The sequence below is a fragment of the Camelus dromedarius genome, chromosome 36, assembly GCF_036321535.1.
Source record: "Camelus dromedarius isolate mCamDro1 chromosome 36, mCamDro1.pat, whole genome shotgun sequence".
Taxonomy (NCBI): Eukaryota; Metazoa; Chordata; class Mammalia; order Artiodactyla; family Camelidae; genus Camelus; species Camelus dromedarius.
In genome coordinates, this window is record NC_087471.1 from 6,819,582 (window position 1) to 6,843,307 (window position 23,726).

General features: G+C 41.4%; 1 long non-coding RNA gene across 1 annotated transcript in view; it reads right to left on the reverse strand.

Annotated features, from left to right (window-relative positions):
* Window positions 1-21,944, reverse strand: part of LOC135320073 (uncharacterized) — a 45,377-nt gene extending 23,433 nt beyond the window's left edge. The window contains exon 1 of the long non-coding RNA XR_010379229.1: window positions 21,786-21,944. This is a non-coding gene — a long non-coding RNA (uncharacterized LOC135320073). The remainder of the gene's footprint in view (window positions 1-21,785) is intronic.
* Between the last annotated feature and the right edge of the window lie 1,782 nt (window positions 21,945-23,726).

Genomic DNA, 23,726 nt, shown 5'->3' on the forward strand with positions numbered 1-23,726 from the left:
CATTTACCAATTCTACCTGGATTTCAGCAAGAGAGACACAGAGAAAAGGGGCTAGTATCTCATTTGGTTTACACCTCCTGCACATGTAACTCAGTCTTTAAAGCCTCCGCTTTTTTATTTCTTGCTTATTTTATCCTTTCAATCCACGTTCAAACAAAAATATAGTGATATGTTCTTATTTTAACTCCCTTCCAAAGTGACCTTCAAAGGCTGGAGATCTGACAGTAAAGTTTCTTTTCTTGGGGTCTTGGTAAAGGAGGATGAAAATGCTGACTTGTCAACTAAAGAGCACTGGATGGTTACAAATGAATGCAGCCCCTCTCCGGGGGAGGAGGCTGTATCCAGGCAGAGGCTGGCTGCGCTACAGCGTTGCACAGAAGTGAGTGATGCACTGCAGATAAAATGCAAATCAACCTGTGTTCTGGGCAGCGAGCCCATTCAAGGAAGAAACCATGTTCTTTACTGGAAGCACACCAGCCTCCTTGTCCGCATTCCTCAACTGCCTGTCATTTCTTCAAAAAAAAATTACCAAATAAAGGACTAGCCTCAGGGAAGAAGCTGCTGTCCTAAAGAGGAGGACTTCGACCTTTCCAAGCAGCTATCACATTCCATTTTCTGAAGACAGAATCAGCAACAAGGATTTAGACATGAAGGGGAATTTTTGTTTCTTACTGATTCATTTCAAAGGATGTTTATAAAACATTGCAAGTAAATCTGCCTGGGAACATTCATGTCTATTTTCTAGCATTTGGAATGTTGATTGTAGCTTTAAAAGTGACAATTTTGTAAGAACGAAGACCTCAAAGACAGAAAAGATTTTAGAGCACATTTTGTCTAGGGACATAATCTATCCCCTAGCAGGAAATTTCCTACACAACATTCCGGTAGGAATTTTCCTCTGCAGTGTTCCTGGAAAATTCTGCTTTGTCTGGGGACAGGAAGCCCACCCACACCCAGTGTAAGATAGCTCATCTACCTGATTCAAAGTTCTAAGTAACAGAGCTTTCCTTCTGATAGGAAACCAAAATGTACATTACCTATCTTTCCCCTACCTGCCCCTCTGTTGACTCCTACCTGCTCTTCTATGTGAGTTTTCACATATTCCAAGAATTCCAAGACTATTCCATGGCATCCATAGCTGCACATGTGTCATATGAAGGATAGGCCTGCAGTGAAACTGACCAGTCCAGTGCCCCGCCCCAGTATTGCAAGTGTGCAATAAACATTAGCCTCTCTTTGATAATAACCTCTGAAATTTGGGTAGAACTTTACAATTTCAATGGACTTTTACATACTTTACATACCCTCTTAATTATCTCCACAAAGTGAGGAGGAGGGTGTTAGGGTCTACACTCCTCAATTGAGCATATTTTGTCCATTCGATAAATATCTGTCAATCACATGCCTGACATGTGCCCTGCTCTGTTCTAGGCATTCAAATTGACACTAAAAGAACAAGACATCTGCTCCAGTACATGCAGCTTCTAAGGGGGAGATTCAGGACCCTCCCATGCAGACCTTCAAATCCCAAACCTCATGATCTTTCTATCATATGTTACCATGTCTCTCCAGAGATAGAGATAGACAGGGCTTCATGGTCCTGGGCAGTGGGAATTTAGTGGGAGACAAGCAACTCCACTTATTGGTGCAAACCATCCAGTCTGCTTTTTAGTGGCTCACTCTTAAATAGGCATTTACAATCAATAATGACTGTATTACAGAAATGACAAAAAGCAACAGGAAAGACACAGAAATAATACAGGGAGAAGAAAGTTTTAAAATCCACATTAATACCCTCAAAGAGATAAAAGATATTACATCCATAAAGCAAAAAGAAGCTGCTCCAAGAAAGATTAAGAGAATAGCCAGAAAGAGATGTTAAGAATTAAAAATGAAAAAAAAAAGTAAACTTGTATGGATCAGAAAGTAGAACCAAAATACAAAGAGATAGAAAATGGAGAGAAAAGATAAAAATTGGACCACTTTTCCAGAATGTCCAATGTACATACATAGGAGTCACAGAAAAAGAGGACACAGAAAATAGAAGGTAAGAAATTATCCATGAGATAGCTTGACGAAGTTTCTCAGAATTGTAGGACGTGAGTTTCCAGATTGTCAGAGAATACTTCGTACTTGGTACAATGGACGAAAATAGACCCACAGCAGCATTCTTGAAAAATTTTAGGAGACTAGAGATTAAGAAAAGAGTCTGAAACTTCCAGAGGGAAAACTAGTTTCCTGCCAAGGATCAAGAATCACATGATGTCCGATTACCCAAACGCAGCAATGGAAGTCGGAAGACCAGGGAACGATGCTTTCAAAGAGAAATCAGTTTAATACAGAAATTTATTCAATCAACTTTCAATCAAGTAAAAGGGCAGGAGAAAAAGACATTCTCAAATAATCATCATATCAAACAAAAATGTTTTTAAAAGATACAAGATCTAGAAAGTAGAGTGTTCAACACGGCAGCTGTGCGTGTCAGTGGAAAAGGGGAGCTAGTCCACATCGGAGCATGTCAAAAATAAATAAATAAATAAAAACCTCTGGGATGTATTTTTTTAAATATTGAAAAATACCTAATGAGTCTGGACATACTGAGAGAGTTGTACCATTGAAAGAGAATTTGGATACAACTTAACGATCAGTATATAGAAACTAAATCAAATGGGGAAAGGACAACTGTTAACTCCAGAGAGAACAAAAAAAAATATATGTTGATGAGAAAGGGAAAGCAACTATGGGATACACAGAGGGAGGACTCGGCTATAACGTATCTTTACAATGGAATCTGTATGTAAACAAACTGTCAAGGTGATTCTGAGGTCATCTAAATTGAGACGCACGGATCTAACCAAAGTTACAGTACCAATAGCAGAGAGGGTGATGGGTTGTTTGCAGGTGCGTGAGGAGGATGAGCGGGGAGAAATTCACTAACTAATGCTTAAACCAGGCATTACTAAAATTCAAGAAATGCAGTCTAAGCATGATATTTAGAGACATGGAAGCAGAGATGGGTGAGCGAGCAGGGGATGGCTGCTGTAAGTTTTATCTGTGAGTCTGTATCAGACAACTGAGCCTTAAACAATGATCATATTTCAACTGACAAAACTAAAAACAAAATGATAAAAGGAGCACTGAGTTGCTTAGTCCGACTGCCCTGATGTACTCAGGCCCACTGAAATTAAGGATGTTTTCTCTCTGTGAATTATATAAAGAGTACCTGATCCTTAAAAGAGACCTTGCTTATAGACATCAAAGATGTGTAAGTTACTTGTACACATCTTATGTCAAAAATCACTCATAATACATCATAAACCATGGACCTTTTTTTTAAACATTTTTTATTGAGTTATAGTCATTTTACAATGTTGTGTCAAATTCCAGGGTAGAGCACAATTTTTCAGTTATACATGAACATACATATATTCATTGTCACATTTTTTTTTCGCTGTGAGCCACCACAAGGTCTTGTATGTATTTCCCTGTGCTACACAGTATAATCTTGTTTATCTATTCTATATATGCCTGTCAGTATCTACAAATTTTGAAATCCCAGTCTTTCCCTTCCCACCCCCCACCCCCTTGGCAACCACAAGTTTATATTTTATGTCTATATGTCTGTTTCTGTTTTGTATTTATGTTCTTTTTTTTTTTTTAAATTCCACATATGAGCAATCTCATATGGTATCTTTCTTTCTCTTTCTGGCTTTCTTCACTTAAAATGACATTCTCCAGGAACATCCATGTTGCTGCAAATGGCGTTATGTTGTTGGTCTTTATGGCTGAGTAGTATTCCATTGTATAAATATACCACAGATTCTTTATCCAGTCACCTGTTGATGGACATTTAGGGTGTTTCCATGTCTTGGCTGTTGTAAATAGTACTGCTATGAACATTGGGGTGCAGGTGTCATCCTGAAGTAGGGTTCCTTCTGGATACATGCCCAGGAGTGGGATTCCTGGGTCATATGGTAAGTCTATTCCTAGTCTTTTGAGGAATCTCCATACTGTTTTCCACAGTGGCTGCACCAAATTGCATCCCCACCAGCAGTGAAGGAGGGTTCCTTTTTATCCACAGCCTCTCTAGCATTTGTCATTTGTGGAGTTTTGAATGATGGCCATTCTGGCTGGTGTGAGGTGATACCTCATTGTAGTTTTGATTTGCATTTCTCTGATAATTAGTGATATTGAGCATTTTTTCACGTGCCTATTGATCATCTGTATTTCTTCCTAGGAGAATTGCTTGTTTATGTCTTCTGCCCATTTTTGGATTGGGTTGTTTCTTTCTTATTAAGTCATATGAGCTGCTTATATATTCTGGAGATCAAGCCTTTGTCAGTTTCATCATTTGCAAAAATTTTCTCCCATTCCATAGGTTGTCTTTTTGTTTTACTTATGGTTTCCTTTGCTGTGCAGAAGCTTGTAAGTTTTGTTAGGTCCTGTTTGTTTATTCTTGCTTTTATTTCTATTGCTTGTGTAGACTGCCCTAGGAGAAAATTTTTGAGATGTATGTCAGGTAATGTTTTGCCTATGTTTTCTTCTAGGAGGTTTATTCTCTCTTGTCTTATATTTAAGTCTTTGATCCATTTTGAGTTTATTTTTGTGTATGGTGTAAGGGAGTGTTCTAGCTTCATTGTTTTACATGCTGCTGTCCAGTTTTCCCAACACCATTTGCTGAAGAGACTGTCTTTATTCCATTGTATATTTTTGCCTCCTTTGTCAAAGATTCATTGACCAAAAGTTTGTGGGTTCATTTCTGGACTTTCTATTCTGTTCCATTGGTCTATATGTCTGTTTTTGTACCAAGACCATGCTGTCTTGATGACTGTAGCTCTATAGTATTGTCTGAAGTCTGGGAGAGTTATTCCTCCAGCCTCTTTCTTTTTCTTCAGTAATGCTCTGGCAATTCTAGGTCTTTTGTGGTTCCATATAAATTTTATTATGATTTTTTCTAGTTCTGTGAAATATGTCCTGGGTAGTTTGATAGGGATTGCTTTAAATCTGTAGATTGCCTTGGGCAGTGTGACCATTTTAACAATATTGATTCTTCCAATCCAAGAGCATGGGATATCTTTCCATTTTTTAAAGTCTTCTTTAATTTCCTTCACCAATGGTTTACAGTTTTTTGTGTATAAGTCTTTCACTTCCTTTGTTAGATTTATTCCTAGGTATTTTATTACCTTGGGTGCTATTTTAAAGGGGATTGTTTCTTTACTTTCTTTTTCTGTTGATTCATTGTTAGTGTAAAGAAATGCCACTAATTTTTGAACGTTAATCTTGTAACCTGCTACCTTGCTGAATTCTTCGATTAGCTCTAATAGTTTTTGTGTGGACCTTTTAGGGTTTTCTATATATAGTAACATGTCGTCAGCATATAGTGACACTTACAGCTTATACCTCTATAAACCATGGATCTTACATTGCAAAATATTGAATTAAAAATTGGCATTACACTTTGTTATCCTACAGATGAAGTTTGTAATTGAACTCCAACATATAGGGAAAATCATGACCCAATGACTTGTCTCTGAGCATGGTATGAGGTGGCATATTATATATATGTGGGATTAAATGAAATTAAAGAGATTATGTGTGTATGTATATATATATATACACACACACACACAGTGTGTTTTATATAAATATGTATTTTTTTCTAATTTAGTCCTTATAACAATCTTAGAAAAAAAGTGGTTATCTCTGGTTTAGAAATGAGGAAATCCTGGCATCACGAAGCAGTGAAAATGTTTAACATCACACAGCTGGTGGCTGCAACTTTCACGGCCCTCTGTTAAACTAGATTTAGTTTGTAATTATTTGTAGTCAGATTGTAGTCAGCTAGTCAGATTGTGCGGCATCTGCGGACAATTACAAAAGGCAGGGGACACATTCTTTCTGTTTTGATGCAAGGAGCTCAGTAAGTTAAAACAAGCAAGCGGCTCTGTAATTTTCTCTGTAAGCTTTAACAAAACAAAATAATTTACTAAGCACCAAAATGTCACAGGCAGTTTACTAGCCAGTGGAGATATCTTCTTTCTCTAAAAAATCAGGCCGAACGCTAGACAAACGAATGAGTGAAAATCTAATTCCTCGACTTTATTGTCTTAGAATTGTTTCAGGTTGCTCCTGGCAGTGCGAACACAGGCTTCCCCACACTCAGTAGGAAGGCCCTCCAGGGCCCAGCTTGGTTCTGTTAACGTGCAGGCTTGACTCTAAATAATGCACCAGGGTCAGGAAGCAGCCTCGGTTACAATAATTGACTTCAGGGGACCGAGGAGATTGTGCAGATTTTCACACCAACAACATGAGTTTTTTTTTTCAATAAAATGAGTATCACTTGCATCCTTACATGGCTCTCACACGCCATCCTCATTCTGGATCTCAATACAAATGTCCTGTTTTCCCAAGACAAGGGGCCCAGGCCCTGACTTTTGGGACCATCTTACATCCCAAGCAAACATGGCTTCCCAGCCTTTGCTTCTGTGCACACTCCGCCCTGTAGCTCCAGGGGCAGCTTCCGCTCAGGCCATTCCTGTCTATGTGCTGTGTTTCTTCTGTTCAGCACACTCCACCCTCCAGCTGACTTGGTTCCACGGCACGTCCGCCCTGAAACCCTTCCACTCAGGGAATCAGGGGCAGACACACTTAATTTCACAGATGAGCGGGCCCCTCAAATGGGCTGAGCTACTGTGCAAAGTGATGACTAATGATGAGGCAATGGGTTTCGGGTTTCCGGGTGAGGCTGTCTTGATGTCCGGGGGCCGGCTGAAGAGAAGGATGTTTTCTCTCGATGGTACTTTCTACAGATATGAGAGAGCAATTGCAGAATCCCCAAAGATACACCCACCAAATGATCCGTAAAATAGTGACAAACATTTTCCAAATCATTTTCAGCTCCTCTCTCATCTTCTGCATGAAGAAGAGATCCAGGCGTTTCCCCAGTGGCCCAGGCCCCATAACTGTCCCAGATTGCTAGTGACCGGGCAGCCAGCCAGCCCTGTTCACCTGACCTGGCGTCCATCCCAACAGGGGACAAGGCACAACCTGAGGACGGGAGTCAAGTCTTCCAACCCCTTCTATTACTTCTCTCATCAAAGAAATGTGTCTCCTCAATAGGACAATTTTCTGTTCTTTTCTAAACCTTTTTTACCCAGGAATGTAAAATACAGCACACCTACAAAAAATGCATAAAATATAAATGTGCAGTTCAATAAATGATTGTAAAGTAAACATCCCTAAAACTACCTCCAAGGACAATTAAAGAACATTCTTGCTTTCCAACAGCACTCCACATAATGTTGTTTTTGGGGAGTGGGGGTGGGAAGAGGGGCGGGGAGAAGGTAATTTAATTTATTATTATTATTATTTTTTTAATGGAGGTACTGGGGATTGGACCCAGGACCTCCTGCATGCCAAGCACACACTCTACCACTGAGCGATACCCTCTCCCTCTACGTACTGCTGTTAATCAAAACTCTCCCCTCTAACCGGGAATAACCCTGGCCTGACTTTGAACAGCAATCATCTCCCTGCTCTTCGTTATAGTTTTAATACTTACGTATGAACTTCCAAACAGTGTAGTTTACTTTTGCTTATTTCTGAGCTTTTCTATACATGGAACTGCGCAGTATGTATTTTTGGTCTTCTTTTGTACATTATTATGCACATTTTTTCATTATTATATATTCGAGACTCTTCACCTGCTTGGCTAATGAATGCATCGTAGACATTCATTCATTTTCATTGCTGTATAGAGTTTCCTCACATAAAATATTAAAATGGATTCATTCCCATTGATCAACATGTGTTTTTTTTTTTCTAACTGGGCCCATTATGAATAACACTGCTGAGAATATTTTTGTACATATCCCAGTTCACTCTAAGAGTCACTAAGAGACATAAAAACATGAGCAGGTCTGAATTTAAAGCCAAAAGAGACTCTTTTAAAAGGGAATTTTCAGATCTTTTTTTTAAAACTTTTTTTATTGATTTATAGTCATTTTACAATGTTGTGTCAAACTCCAGTGTAGAGCACAATTTTTCAGTTATACATGAACATACATGTATTCATTGCCACTTTTTTTCACTGTGAGCTACCACAAGATCTTGTATATACTGGAATTTTGAGATCTTAATGCATTTTTTTCCTCTTGTTTCTACAAATATATAGTCAATCCCGAAGAGGAATGCACAGATCCCATTAATTTACTAGTCTGTTTACTAGTTCTTTCTGCGAAATGGAAGAAAATCTTTTCATGATAAGATCAGGGGAATTGGGGGTCCTAAAAGCCTTTTTTTCCAAGGGAATCCCATAACGCCAAGCTTTTAGAACTGCAATGCTACTATTTGCCAGTGACAAGACCTAGGGAAAGCAACTTGACTCCACTAAGCTTCAATTTCCTTTTATGCCAAATTCAAAAGGGAATCAATTATTATTATGCAAAAATTATGTCATGCAGAAGGCAAAGTTTTGCCATCCGTGTAGCTAGCTTATTAAAGCACTACAAAAATGCTGTAAAATAGCTATTATCCACATTTTCTGCTTTCCTGTTTCCATCTCCCAGAGTTGTTTGGAGGAGTAAACAAAATAATATAAGCTAAGTGCTGAGTACAGAGTTGAAATTCAGCACATGTTCGTTATAACTGATCTTGTCTCATCACAGTTGGTGCATTTTTTATGTGTCCAGACTCAATGCATTTTATGCCTATCCGGCCAAATCTGATTTGTCATCATATTTACTTATGTCTGATCCTTTTATTTTGATTTCTTTCAGCCTAGAGTTAAGTGTGGGAACAAGAAGCCAATAAGAAGCATAATTAATATAAAATCTAAACTGAGTTTTCACCCAAACTTGTAACTTACTTTAAAATACCTTCAGTCCCCTGATGAAAACACAGTGAAAAACGGGAATTCAGATTTTACAAGTAGCTCTTATTTGAATAAACCCCACGTCCCTGGAAAGTACCGCCTAGAGTTACGTATTGCATTGAATCTCCATTCAGGTTACTAAGGAAAATAAAGAGAACAATGTGAGGATTTTTTTGTGGCTACATTTAAGATCTATTTTTTCTCCATGTTTCAGGTTTGGAGCTTTAGCTCATGGTTTCCCTGTGACAGGAAAATAAGGCTGCTTCTGCGACCCCAGTTTACAAGAGACCGAGGATGAGGGAGGGAGGGACTCAGGCACTTTGAATCCATGCTTAGAAGAGGAGGAAGCTGTCAAAGAAGAGAAATGAAATAATTACAGAGCAGTTTTTGTCCCCCATCCCCATCCATCCCTGCTGGTTCCCAGCTGTTCCTCTGCTTCAGTCTTTTGACGGCCAACAAGACCATGCATCTTGCTAACAAGATGAAGACTCCTTGGGTACCATGGCTGCTGACTCAAAAGTCAGAAAGGAAAGAGGTGTATGAGAGCCATTATGCAGGGAAAATGGTTATTGGGTACAAACTGTGTATAATGTGCTGTGTGAAACAATACTACCAAGCAGGATTAAAAAAGAAAATGAAGAATATCTATCCTCCAGGTGCCCATCCACCCTCTGCAGCTTCTAAATCTGATTTACTTTGCTTTTTTTTTTTTGCAGTACAAATTTAGTGTCTTGAAGCCAATCCCTTGGGCAGTTATGTCAGAAACTTTAGCTCATGTCTGTCTGAAAGACCGATTCTGGAGTGTTCTTCAGCATCATGTGAGAGCTTGCAGGAGAGACAAGAGCCAAGAGGAGCTGTGGGAATGCTGTTCCAGGATCTGGGCAGAAAGAGCTCATCAGCAGAATCAGACACTAAGTTTCAACCGTTTGCACCTGGCCACGTACCAAGCCAGTCCTGTAATCACCAGTGCAACTCCATCTCCCAACCCTGGAATTAGATGCAGTACTATGTAGTCCCTGACGAAGGACCTGTCTGTGGCAGCGGTGAATTTAAAGTAAGGGAGCTGGGTGGATGGTACTGTGTGTAATCTCTCTTATTTCCTTCTGGCTGCATTGTGATTAAGTCATCCACAGTGCAGTTTCAGACTGGCTAAAGAATTTTACCAAATTCCCAACAGTTCACTAAGAAAACTGAATGTGAGTTTCAAGGGGAAGTTAACTCTGACACCAACGAAACCTCGATTTCTAATCTGAAGGCTCAGAATAATGTCCTTAGCAGCAAGCTACCTTCAGATTATCAATACATCTCTATCTTTTTTGAAATTCCTAATGGACTCAGGAACCAAAATGCACTGTCTTTGCAGGGGAAAGACAATAAACAAGGGAAAATAGCACCTGGGAACTAGATGAGCCATTTTAGGAAAAGCCAGTCTTCTGTACAGTCGGCCGCTAAGTAATTTCAGTAGTGCAGCTCTGAGTCCAGAGCCCAAATACATCACTGTCTTCTAAGGGACAAGGCTTTGCAGAGTTTTAACCTAGCTGGGGGTAAGAAGTAACCTCCATAGGAATACTGCAACTATTTAAGTATTTCCTTTTTGCCAGTCACTGTATCAGGGGATTCGCATGCCAAACAGCCAAGCTTCTCCATAACTTTGCAAGTAAAATTCTATGATGTCCATTTCATGTCCTCCAAACTGAGGTCCAGAGAGGCTGAATAATTGACCAAGATCACACAGTTGACAAGGGACTGAATGGTGCTGAAAATCAAATGCTGCCTCATGCCCAGTCCTGTTTCATTTATGTTCATTATGCTACTTCAACTTCTCTTCCTCTGGAGGATCATTCATTCCTTCCCTCCTCCATTCAGAAATTAGTCACTGCCTAAGATGTACCAGACCCTAATGGAATAAAGACAGTCTCTTCAGCAAATGTTGTTGGGAAAACTGGACAGCAGCATGTAAAACAATGAAGCTAGAACACTCCCTTACACCATATACAAAAATCAACTCAAAACGGATCAAAGACTTAAACATAAGACAAGATACAATAAACCTCCTAGAGGAAAACATAGGCAAAACATTATCTGACATACATTTAAAAATTTTTCTCCTAGAAGAAATAAAAGCAAGAATAAACAAATGGGACCTAATGAAACTTACAAGCTTCTGCACAGCAAAGGAAACCAGAAGTAAAACAAGAAGACAACCTACGGAATGGGAGAAAATTTTTGCAAGTGAAACCGACAAAGGCTTGATCTCCAGAATATATAAGCAGCTCATACGACTCAATAAGAAAAAAATAAACAACCCAATCCAAAAATGGGCAGAAGACCTAAACAAGCAATTCTCCAAGGAAGACATACAAATGATCAAAAAGCACATGAAAAAATGCTCAATATCACTAATTATCAGAGAAATGCAAATCAAAACTACAATGAGGTATCACCTCACACCAGTCAGAATGGCCGTCATTCAAAAATCTACAAATGACAAATGCTGGAGAGGCTGTGGAGAAAGGGGAACCCTCCTACACTGCTGGTGGGAATGCAGTTTGGTGCAGCCACTATGGAAAACAGTGTGGAGGTTCCTCAAAAGACTAGGAATAGACTTACCATATGACCCAGGAATCCCACTCCTGGGCTTGTATCCAGAAGGAAATCTACTTCAGGATGACACCTGCACCCCAATGTTCATAGCAGCACTATTTACAATAGCCAAAACATGGAAACAGCCTAAATGTCCATCAACAGGTGACTGGATAAAGACGACGTGGTATATTTATACAATGGAATACTACTCAGCCATAAAAACCAACAACATAATGCCATTTGCAGCAACATGGATGCTCCTAGAGAATGTCATTCTAAGTGAAGTAAGCCAGAAAGAGAAAAAAAATACCATATGAGATCGCTCATATGTGGAATCTAAAAAACAAAAACAAAAACAAACAAACAAAAACAAAGCGTAAATACAGGACAGAAATAGACTCACAGACAGAGAATACAGACTTGTGGTTACCGGGGGGTGGAGGGTGGGAAGGGATAGACTGGGATTTCAAAATTGTAGAATAGATAAACAAGATTATACTGTATAGCACAGGGAAATATACACAAAATGTTATGATAACTCACAGAGAAAAAAAATGTGACAATGAGTGTGTATATGTCCATGAATGACTGAAAAATTGTGCTGAACACTGGAATTTGACACAACATTGTAAAATGATTATAAATCAATAAAAAATGTTTAAAAAAAAAAAAAAGATGTACCAGACTCTGTTCTAAATGCTAGAATGACAGCAGTGAGTGAAACAGAGTCCCCATTCACCTGAATCTCACATTCTACTCATCAGTCTATAAAGACATATAAAGTAGGATATGGGGTGAGATTAATGGAATGCCACTATTGATAAGTTTAGTTAGGAAAGGCCAATCCAAAGACATAACATTCAGCTGAGGACGAATACGGAGAGGGAGCAAGATGAGTAAATACCAGGGGGAGGAGCTTTCCAGGCAAAGGAGAAAAGACGTGCAAATGTCTTGAGACTGAAGTGTGCTTCCTACAGTGAAGGGAGGGGAAGGCTGCAATTGCTGGAGCCAAGTAAGCAAGGAAAGAGTGGTGGAAAGTGAGAACAAAGCGGGCAGTAAGGACCAACCTTGCAGGTTCTCACTGGCCTTTCTTGATTGTTCCAATGCTGGTTGACCACCCCTCCCTTCCTTTAACCACAGCAGCAGTTACAGTCCATATTCTGCATTTCCACAAATAGTGGGACTTTCGTCTCAGAAGCACGCACAACCATGTTTTTTTGTGCACTGTTCCATCTCTTGAGTGGTTCTTATCTCTAACGCCCTGACCTACAAAATCTCTACTTTGCAGAATACCGTCAAAATGGAAGATAATAAAGTGTTTTTAAATAAATAGCGCATCTAAATAAAAGAAAGAGAAAGTGCTAAATAACTCATCCCTCTTCCCTCCCTCTCTTTAGTATCTCCAGTGGCCTTCAGAGCTCTTGGGTAAATAGTGAATGTGTCAATAAATAGGATAAAGAGGTGATGATTGATCCTCCCCATTTCATACGCTGATCTTTTCTATCCCCGTTGGCATTATAGAATTTTTCAAAGCTATGGTGAGAGAACCCAATGCTCTTTATGCTCCACCTCTCAATTAATCCCCCCTCCCCACTGTCCTGCCTAATCACATATGGCCTCTTTAGGCTCATCTCCAGTTATCAGCTGATTCAAAGGGTTGTTGATGGATTTCATTTAAATTTCGACTTTATGGGCTAATTGATAATGTCATTAAAATACCCAGTTCAGGAAAGCTGCCAATGTGTGTACTATGAATTCATCACTGGTGAACGCCCTTATTCTGCCAAGCATGCACAGAATGTATAAAATATTCAGAATGGAAGCCGAGTTGCTCACGTAGCAGAAAATATCCCAGCAGATCTGCAGCTCAGTACAGAGCAGCAGGCAGAGACACGGGCCCAGAAAGCTCTAACAGCCAGGCCTAGTATTTCTACTTATGGTAAAAGAGGAGAAGAAACTCTTGGCTGGGCTTAAATCATGACCTGAAATCTAGGGACGGTGAGAGGCTCAGTGAGTGGATGTGCGTATCTTACCCACGAATGTGGCAAGAGCCTTAACAACTGCTCTGCAGTCCCTGTGTCCCTGTTGGGACCTGATGACTCTGTTCTCAGAGGGAAGGCTGTCAGTTACCCTATTTCACCCCCAATCGTAGCCCCTCACAACAACTAGCCATTCTAACGGTCTCCACATCCTGTGGCCAAGCCTTATAGATCACGATCTTCACACGACAAGCATTAGGCTAGTGAGCTGCCCTTCTGTCTTTGTGCCTTGTGGCCTTTCTCTCCAGACGCGCCATATGGCCGCTGAGAGACCCGTGCTTTCAAACACTAAGAGCTATTCTCACGGTGACGTACAAGCGGGTGGTGGACATGCTGGAAATCCCGCTGCACAGAAGCAGCCAGGGTAGTAAAAGCACCTGTGAGTTACGGTTTCTCCCAAACATGCCAGAAACCCTTCCATCCTTCCTTCTACATTGGAATTCCTTCCTGTCGGAACCTCCTCGGAAGTGAACAAGTGAGGTTTACTCTTAATTAAAAATAAGGATCGGCACTGCAGGTGCACCTGGGGTAGGTGTTCCAGCAACTCACATTTGCACCAGGAAAAAAAAAGTCACAGTCCCCTCTCCCCAGGCGGTGAGCCTCTCTGTGCAATCAACAATCTGCGATGGCAGATGGTTTGCGCTGGTTCTTCAGCTACTGCTAGTCGAAGACGACACCCATTAACTGCAGCAGAGCATGGCTTAGAAATGCAATCTTTAAAAACGGGCAGAGAGAAACAGAGGCAGCTGTGGCTTCTAGAAACAACGATTTCTATTCAAGTGTTTTAATACCCACTCTTTTAAACTCTCTAAATTATAAGATGCGCAGGAGAACCAACAAACAGAACTGACGTTGAAGGTAAAAATGGAGCCCACGTGTTTAACACTTCCTGCCTCTCAAATCTCATTCATATGATAAAAGGAATGTAAAAATGTATCAAAATCCACACCTGAATTTCAAACCAGGAGAAGTGTTCACACGTGCACTTTCAAGAGATTTCTGCAAGAAACAGTGCTGGCAAGACCATGGTAAGGTGTCACCTGACCGGCACCTGCAGGCAGGGAGTCTGGGAAGACCCCACGGGCCATTAGGGCTAAACCAGGAGCCAATCCATGATCCACGGACTTATGTATCCTTGTTTCGGCTGGCCGCTCATCTGGTAGAAAGCCAGGTCACGTGTGAAAATAAGATTATCACAGAATGACAACTATCCCCTCTTCCTCTGTTGCCATTATCACCGCCCAGCTCCGCATTTCAAAGATTTTGCAGCAAATCTTGAAAAAGATGACCATCTGGCCATTTTTTATTCAACCCTTGACAGGCTTCTGAGAAATCAATAAAAAGTAAAAAGCATTTCTTAATTCATGCATAGGCTATACTGACATTTATAAAAAGTGCTTGGGCAATTGCATTTATATTCATGCGTGTGTGTGAATGTGTATGTATCAGCCTTTTTGGAAACAGGCATCTAACAAGTTCGTACAGCATGTTTTGCCTTTAATATCCCAGGGCTGGGATGGTATTAGTCTTGGGGAAGGATATTTAGAGGTACAGGGTGCACGGAGGCAGTGCTGACTCTGGATCCTGAGTGACAAAGGAGACCAGGTGTTGTGTCGTTTGAGGATTTACTGTGTCCTTATGATATGGGGGCTCCTCAAGGCCAGAGCCCAGTGCAGGGTTGCTTCCTGCCCAGGGTTACAGGCAGTACTTCCCACGTGACTGAAATGGGAAACTGAAATATTGTCAGCATCTTCACTTAATCAATTAGGAAAATGAGCCATGGAGAGAGGAAGCTTCGTGCCCTGGTCACAGATCTACCAGGGGACAGATCTGAGATGCGGGGAAGCATGCAGGCCGGCTCTCCCATGTTTACATGACCTCCCAAAATATCTCTGTGTTTCAGGCCAATACATCCAACATGACTTGTACTTAGTGCAATCCAACATTCAGCTTTTCTGAGTTAAAATTCTGAAAATTCAGAAAAGAATTTATTGCACAGCACAGTAAATTTGGGTGGCTATTACACCCACTCTACTCTGCAAATCAGTAATAAAGGGGAAAGAATTGTGCATCTATCTTGTCATTCCCACTAGGAACCCTATTACCAGTCCCAACTGCCCTAATCAATGAAGGAAAATGGAAACAAATCAAGAGTTTTCTTCCTTGCCGTCTGTTTGCAAATACCTAGTCAAAAGGAGAGACTGCGGCTTCAGACGCAGACAATTTTTTCTTTTCTTTGTCCTTTCTCTTCCTTTTTTCTTTCTCTTTCTTTAAATTAAAAAAAAAAATTGCCATTCCAAAGTATGTCTTTTGCAGATGCTGCACGATATCATAGCAGAGAAATCACTCTAGAGGGAGTCACTTACCCATTTTCCTCAGGACCAAAAACAAAAGTAAGCAAGTTGCAAGCAGAAATTAATTTATGCTAATATCTTAAAACCCTGCCAAACTGTTTCTTGCTAGCTCCATTAACATTTAGGATCCGGTCCATAAATCAGAGTAATATATTCTAGCTGTATAAATATAAATTTTGGTATTGATAGAGTCATTGAAATTCTCCAAGATATTTTAAAGATTGCTTTCATATTAATCTGCTAATGAAAAGCAAGGTGACCGGAGTATCGTTAGATTGATCAATGTCTGCTACGCACAAAGAATGTTCAAAAGGAGAAGATTCCACGGGAGTAGAAATGCTTTCTATGACCTTGGTCAGGCTTTCAGCTCTTAATGGATATTATTGTTCTAATGCCAAGAAAATTCCCGACAGGAGGCGAGGGTATAGCTCAGTGGTAGAGCGCATGCTTAGCATGCACAAGGTCCTGGGTTCAATCCCCAGCACCTCTGTAAATAAATAAATAAATAAATAACCTAACCCCCCCCCAAAAAAAATTGTTTTTAATTTCCAAGAGAGAGAAACTGTGAGATATTTGTAAATTATTGTCACAGGCAAGGTTTGGGTATCACGCCAACCTCCCCATCAGTCTCCTTGTACATTCCTGGCACACTGGCACATCATTTCCTCGATTCTGTTTCTGTTTCACGCCCACTAGTATTCGTAGCTTACCTAACTCATTTCCCGAGTTAGCAAACTTATGTTAGTGACTAAAAGCGATGGAAGAATATTCTGCCGCTGCTGTGTTTGTAATTCAGCGTGGGATTCCTAAATGCACTGAAAGCCATAGGTTTCAAACAGTGAAAGTTCAGATGTAGCAAGTTAAAAACAGGAGGCCAAGAAGAAGGGAAGAAGGTAAGGAGCCTTCAGTTTCCTTCAGATCACCCGAGGTGGGGCCCCGTCCCACTAATATGTCAGGCAAGCCCACTCAGTACAGGCATTAAGAACCGTGGAAACCACAAGTGTTAACATTCTTGCCTTCGTATCTCGTTATCTCCTGTTCCCCTGGTTACTGCAGTGCGTGACATCACCAACTGTACGGAAACCTACAGCGCTCCTGAAGATACTGTTGTGTGAATAGCGCAGATTGAATTTCTGTTTTAAAGCCACTTTCATGGACATGAAGATGTTTAAGACAAACTCATCCTGTATTTAAGGTTTATGATAGCAGTATCATCCCCTTCTCGTGAGAAATGACATTCACAGATTGCTGAATGCTGCATTGGGAAGAGACTTCTTAAGAGTTGGTCCAGTTCACCACACTTTCCCACCTCCCACCTTGATTTTTATGATGAGGAAACTGAGAGGGAAAAAAATTGTAAAGAAGTAACAGCATCCTGATAATTCTGATCAACCACAAGAAAATGAAAGGGAGAAACTGTCTCCTTGCTGAGGAGAGGAGTCAGAGATGACTTACTTCAGATGTTCTTCCTAACATCACAGAGCAACCAAAGGACTCAGGAGACCAACCAGGGAAACTGAAAGAGAGACAAGGCAGAGCATGCCAAGCTTAAGTGCCAAAGGTTCCCAGAGGATCGGTAAGAAGGGGACTCTGGGAATGGGAGAGGGTACAGAACAGAGATTAGGCAGAGGGACAGAGGGAGCCCAGCATCTGTCACCTGAGTCCCTGTTCCATGCTTCCAGGTCTGAATGTTCTGTCCAGGGTGTCCCAGTGACAGGACAAGTTTTTCTCTCAATACAACTAGTGAAATAGACAAGCATCTTACCGGCCAGGGCTCCAGGATACATCCCAGAAGGGATGTGAGGAAGGTTCCCAAACTTGCCTGGTCTTTGGAATTACCAGGGATCCCATCTAAAACACGTATTTCTCAGCCTGTGTCTTGGAAATGGTGAACCAAAAGGCAAAGAGGCACCAGGGAACCGGTGATACCAACGATCAGACGGCTGGGGACACATGGGGGTAATGAAGCCGAAGGGCTTTCTGCTCAGAGGGGATACTAGCAGGCAGGGATGCTATCTCTATGAAACTCATCTGTCAGTTAGAGAGGATAATGAGAGCAGTGCGTGTTAAATTGGATCCTATAAGTAGCTTGTGGTTGTGCGCATAGGTGTGACCTGCACCCAGTAATTATCAGCATCGTCCGTATCTGTTCATTTCCCTAGCAATACTTCCAGATTTAAGGTTCCGTGCACCATGGGAAACTCTCATTTACAGTACCAGCCTACAGTAAAAATAACAGTGCTGAAACATCTACTGGATGATAAACCAGAATCATTGAGATATGACTGCAAAAGTGAGACTGTATTTGCTAAGCACAGAAGATGGACAAGAAGTGACTATTAGACTAAAATATAATTAGCCATCTTCGCCTCTGGACTGGGATCTATGCACTTGGGTGCCTGCTTCTGCCTCATTTCATCCTTGACTTTGCTGATGCCTCTTGGTGTGACATCCACCTGTCAGAATTCCTTGTCGGCTGACTTTGGTTTGGTGTCGGGGAGTAATACACATATTAAACACTGCTTCATCCTTAATCCAGGAGTCCCTCCAACACTCCTACTTTCTACCGCCATTTGTGACTCCAGCTTTTCAATTCCAAGCTTTCATCCTAAAATAAACTTTGCTGAGGGTGATAGCGGAGTAACAGATACTAAACATAAATTGAGCTTTAAAATGGTAGCTACCTGTGTGAACAAGATTTCAGCTTCTTCCCCTCAAAAGACCTTACATGGGATTACTCTAGGTCCAAAATGATAACTCAAATGAATGTGTCTCAGTGAATGTGTCTTAGCTGAATTCACCTCCTATAAGAAGAGCCTGGGGGATGAATCATAGAGATGTTTCCATGCCTTGGGATTATGCTGCCAAGATTTCCAGGAATACTCCTTTCTGCAGCTGCCCAGGGACTGAGAAGTGTGTGCAACAGAAAACAAGGGGAGTCGTTTAAGGATTTCTGTCTACATTCATGTCTAAATAGGTTACCATCCCCTTCACAAAGACTGGGTAGGGTATCTGCAACTCTGCTCAGTTTCGTTCTACCGTTACCGCATCGTAGGCAATATCTCCTTTTGAAGCATTTGTTTCTAAAAAATTCTTCTCGATCATGATGTCCATTTTTTGCAAGTTAGTAAATAAAACATAAGGAGCCCTGATAAGAATCTGAAAGGCAAAGAAGTCCCACACACCCTTTAAAAAGTTAAAAACAAAACTACCTGACAGGTGAAAACGCCCAAGGAAAGAGAGAGAAGGTTTTGAGAAGAGGTTTCTATCAGGTGGCCCTAAGCTACCATGTATGATACCTTTATAATTTTCTTCTCACCTACTTTGTCTCCTTATTTCTCTCTATTCCTTTTCCAACCAGTTTTTTCCTGCTACCTATGGGGTGCCATTTAACTTGGAGTTGACAATGACAGTTGGACTGAAAAGTATCAGGAAGGGGGTAAAGAAGGAAGGAAGGACAGGAGGGTTTCAACATATATCGTGTACCTAGCATGTTTCAGGAACTGTCTGATGGTTTCTGGGCACATCCAGGCATTTCATCCTCACAGCCATCCTGTAATACAGGCAAAATGGTCTCCATTTGGCAGGTGGGAAAGCTGAGGCTCAGAGAACTGTGACTTATCTGATGTCACAAAAATTGTGAGGGAGGTTGCAGAGTCTTGTCTTCTAAATCCAAGTTCAGCTGCTTACATTTCATCAGACACAACTGGCTTCTTAAATGACCCCTGCCTTTTTCTTTCTGGGCAACAGAACCCCAGTTTTGTTCAGGAGCCAGTTCTCAGAGAAAATTATTCTATCCCAGATGAGGCATTACTTTGGATGAGTCTATGCCAGGTAGGCAAATCCCAGCTTTCCTGTCATGGTTGGTTTTCAAGGGTGTGTGGTTGACCCAGTTCTGGCCAATGAGGTATTTGAAAAAGTTTGCTTTTCAAAAGAGATTTCTGAAAAAAAGTTTCTTGCTCTTAAAAAGTGAACCAAGATGATAGTATTGTTTCATCAGATATTATTGTAATGCCTGGAACAGTGGCAGCTATAGTTTGACCATGAGGCTCAAATCTAAGAACAAAGGCAACACATGAAGGAAGACAAATCAGAAAGTGAAAAGAACCCGGGTCCTTACTAACCTTGGTCATCGAACTACTGAGTTGACCAGACATGAAGCTGCCCTGCTCTGGGAGTCTTGTGATGTAGAATAATGAATACTTCTTATTATTTAAGACATTTAGAGCTGGGTTATCTGTTGCTTACAAATGAAAGCATCATAACAGATAAAAGCTGCATTGTGAGAGAGAGAACAGATGAAGTACCACCCCAACCTGGCAGAGAACCCCATGTCAGATTATAAATAATTAAAATGGTACGGAAATAAAAAGCCACCTGCAGGAGAAAGCATGGGTATGCACACACGTACGATGCCAAAGAAACATCTGAATGACACTCCAGAGCAAAATGCTCTACAAATGTTAACAGACCATCTCTCTCCTCAAGTCTCAAAGTCTTATGAGTCTTCATCACACTGGCTGCACATTGGGACCAGAGGCAAGCTTTAAAAATACCAAGTTCTGGGACACCCCCAAAGATTCTGATTCAATTGGTTCTGGGTACAGCTTGGTCATTGTAAGTTTTAAAAGCTCCCAAGGTGGTTCTAATACACAGGCAAGGTTGAGGATCACTGTTCGATAAGCTTTGGCAGTAAACAAGCAAATGGTATTGTTTCAAAATGCTTGGTTACCCCAGGAGACAACCCAGGCTCGGCCACACCATACTGTATAGATCTGTATTCCCTCTTCCCAAAAATATGTCAGTTTTTCAAGGAGCAGAGGTGGGGACAGAAGCAGACTGGAGCAGAAGGCAGAGCACAGAAGGCCAGGGCACTCGGAGTTCTGAGAAATGAGCCTCTAGGCAGTAAATGAGAAGGAACACTGGCTTACCAGCCAAAACATCCAGGCTTGACTGCTGGGCTGTTCAGTTACCTGGGATCTCAGGAAATCACCTGCTGACTCCAGGCAGCCACGTCCTTATGGGTAAGACAGGCTTAATTATTCCTCTACTTTGGCTCCTGGGTGTTGTGAGGGTCAAATTAGATTACGATGAGATGTTTTGTAAATGGCAAAGCATCATACAGTGTGAGGTTTTGTGCTTTGTGAATAAACAGGAATTAACTTTAATAGTTTCCAGACTATCACCCACTAATTACTCTAGGTTTGAATCTCTTTTCAATAGCTCAGGTGTTCTGGGTCTTTCCCACTCTTGCAGAATCTCTTGCCAAGCTTTCAGGAGTCACAAAGACCCACGTCCGACTCCCAGCACCAACTGTCCAGGGCAGGGAACAGCCATCAGTACTTTTTAAAACTCCTCTTTTGTTTCTAATGGGCAGCCGATGGTCTCCAAATCCAAATGCATCTAAATAGCAGTTTTCTGTTGATTTGTTTGCCTTCTTAACGTTCAGTGAGCCCTCAGCCCTGACCTGCCTGTTGGAGATGAATGAGTCAGAGGCTGGGGCAGCCGCAGTCCCCACCGTCCTGCAAAGAACGGCTCTAGGAAGCCGCCTCCGGTGCCTTGCTTGCTCTCGGCCTGCCTTGCTCTCCTCTGACTCATCACCCCCCCACAACAGCCCTGCAGTCAGGTTGCGGCACATCCTGGCCCAGCCACAGATGCCTCCTGCTTGGTTTATTCCATTCACAAGCTCTGCTGAGACAGCTCTCACCTGAGCCCAACACGACGTGTAAATCCTATCCGGTTACCACCTGCAGGTCGCTTAGTGGCCACTCAGCAGCAGTAGAGGGAGGGAGAGAGAAGAAATCTTTCTTTCCCGATGCCCCGTAGTCCTACATGCTGTTGCATCTGCTTCCTTAAGAAACCATTTCAGACTCACGGTAAATTCAGAGCATTAGAGGATTAAACCATCTTAAGGGCGAACAGATCAATTCTTACCCACACAGGCGTCTCCTGCAGAGCGCACCTGTGAAAACTCCCACATCCTTGGGTGCCATTTTTCACTTGAATTCTGGATAGGTGGGCAGGTCTTGAAAGGAACTCGTGCAGCACTCACGCACGGAAGATGCACCCTGGAGGACCCTGTGGATGGACAGGGAAGACAGGGACCCTTAGCCCTGCAGGACTGAGAGGGGACTTCCCGATGCCCCGCATCACTGTGGCCCAGCTATTCTTGCCAATACTCGGGCACTCTGTCTCTTCCTCCTCCCTGGGCTCATCAGTAGGTTTCATTTTAGTGTAATTATCAATATTCAATCATTATCTCCCTCCCTAGACTGTGAGCTCCTAGAAGGTAGAACATATATTTGATTCATATTAGAGTCTTCAAAAGGTCTATTGCAGTCATTGGCTCTCAGTTAAAAAAAAAAAAGTGTGAATGGGTGGATGGTGCTTAAATAAATACAACAGTGAACAATTGGGGCCAGTCAAGTTGTTTTCTCATACTACCATAAAAGCAATAGCTACTCGTAAGAGTTCAGTGTTCCCTGATGAGTAGAGGAGTGGGAAGGGAGAGGATCTGAATGAGTAAATGAGGAAGTTATGGCTGTCTTTAGATGAGCAGTTTCTCTGACTGCCACTCTGACCACATCACACCATCTCATCAACCAGCCAGTCCTCTGCCTTTTTACTTATCCTTCCCATGTGATGGATTTTGCTTCACAAGGAGTTTCTCTCGTGGGCTTCACTCAGTTCCCTACCAGTGTCCACTGGGATCCAGTGCAGGCTTCCACCACAATCAAAAATGCCAGCCCCATCCTCAGAGAAGAGACTGTTCTGGGTTATGTTGTGTTTTCTTTGCTGTCTTCTATTTTCCCCCTGTTGAGTTGCAGCATGATTAGGTGAGAGCTGACAAAATCTCTCTGAGACACAGCGAGGTCGAGGCTGAACCTGGGAGCGGGTGCTCTGATCTCCACTGTCCTTGCACAGAGGCTGGGGACCCAGTTCCCAGGGGAAGGAGATAAGTTGTGCCCGGACATAAGTTCTCATCCAGAGTTTTAAACGTTGTAGGATTTCCTAGGTAAGGAGCCCATAATACTACATGTCAAACAGTAGCCTTCTCCTATTTCCGATCCGCAGTTCCTTTTGCAGAAGAATAGAACTGTGCCATTTTGTTTGGACATCACTTTACTTGAAAGGTTTGCTTTTTCTGGTGAGTTGCTGAAACAGCAATGTTAAGTCTGAAGGAAATCTGGTACTGTCCTGATTTTTTTCACTCACATCGGTCTAATCAGGAAGCAGTTTCTGGGTGTTCTTACCCCAAGATGGCCCCAGCATGGACATTTATTTCAATTCACTTACATCACGACTTTAGTGGAAATGGGGTCATTAACAGAGCAAGGCAGAAAGATGCAATTCCAAGGCCAGAGACTGATTCAATTCAAAATTAATTAACACTTATTCAGCATTTACTAAGCTTCAGGATGTTTCTAGCCACATATTTTATTTAATCCTTAGAAAAGTTCTGTGGTAGACCCTAGTATATCCAGCTGACAGATGAAAACACTGAGGATCATATGATATAATATGACACACTTATTTCTCATAAAGTGCAAACGAGGCAAAATGATATTTGCCGTAAAATCACAAACATGTACAGTGAGAAAGAAACAGGACAATTGTGGTTATTTCTGCCTGACAGAATTGTGAATTCTAGTCGTTTTATCATTTGTAATAGCATGCTTAGCATGCATGAGGTTCTGGGTTCAATTCCCAGTACCTCCCCTAAAAGTAAATAAACCTAATTACCTCCCACCAAAATAAAATAATTAAATAACACAATAATAAATTATTTATAGTTTCTGCCCCCACTTAAATAACCTCAGTAATATATATTATTTTTTAAATGAGTAAAGAATATGTATTCTTAAAAGGAAAAAA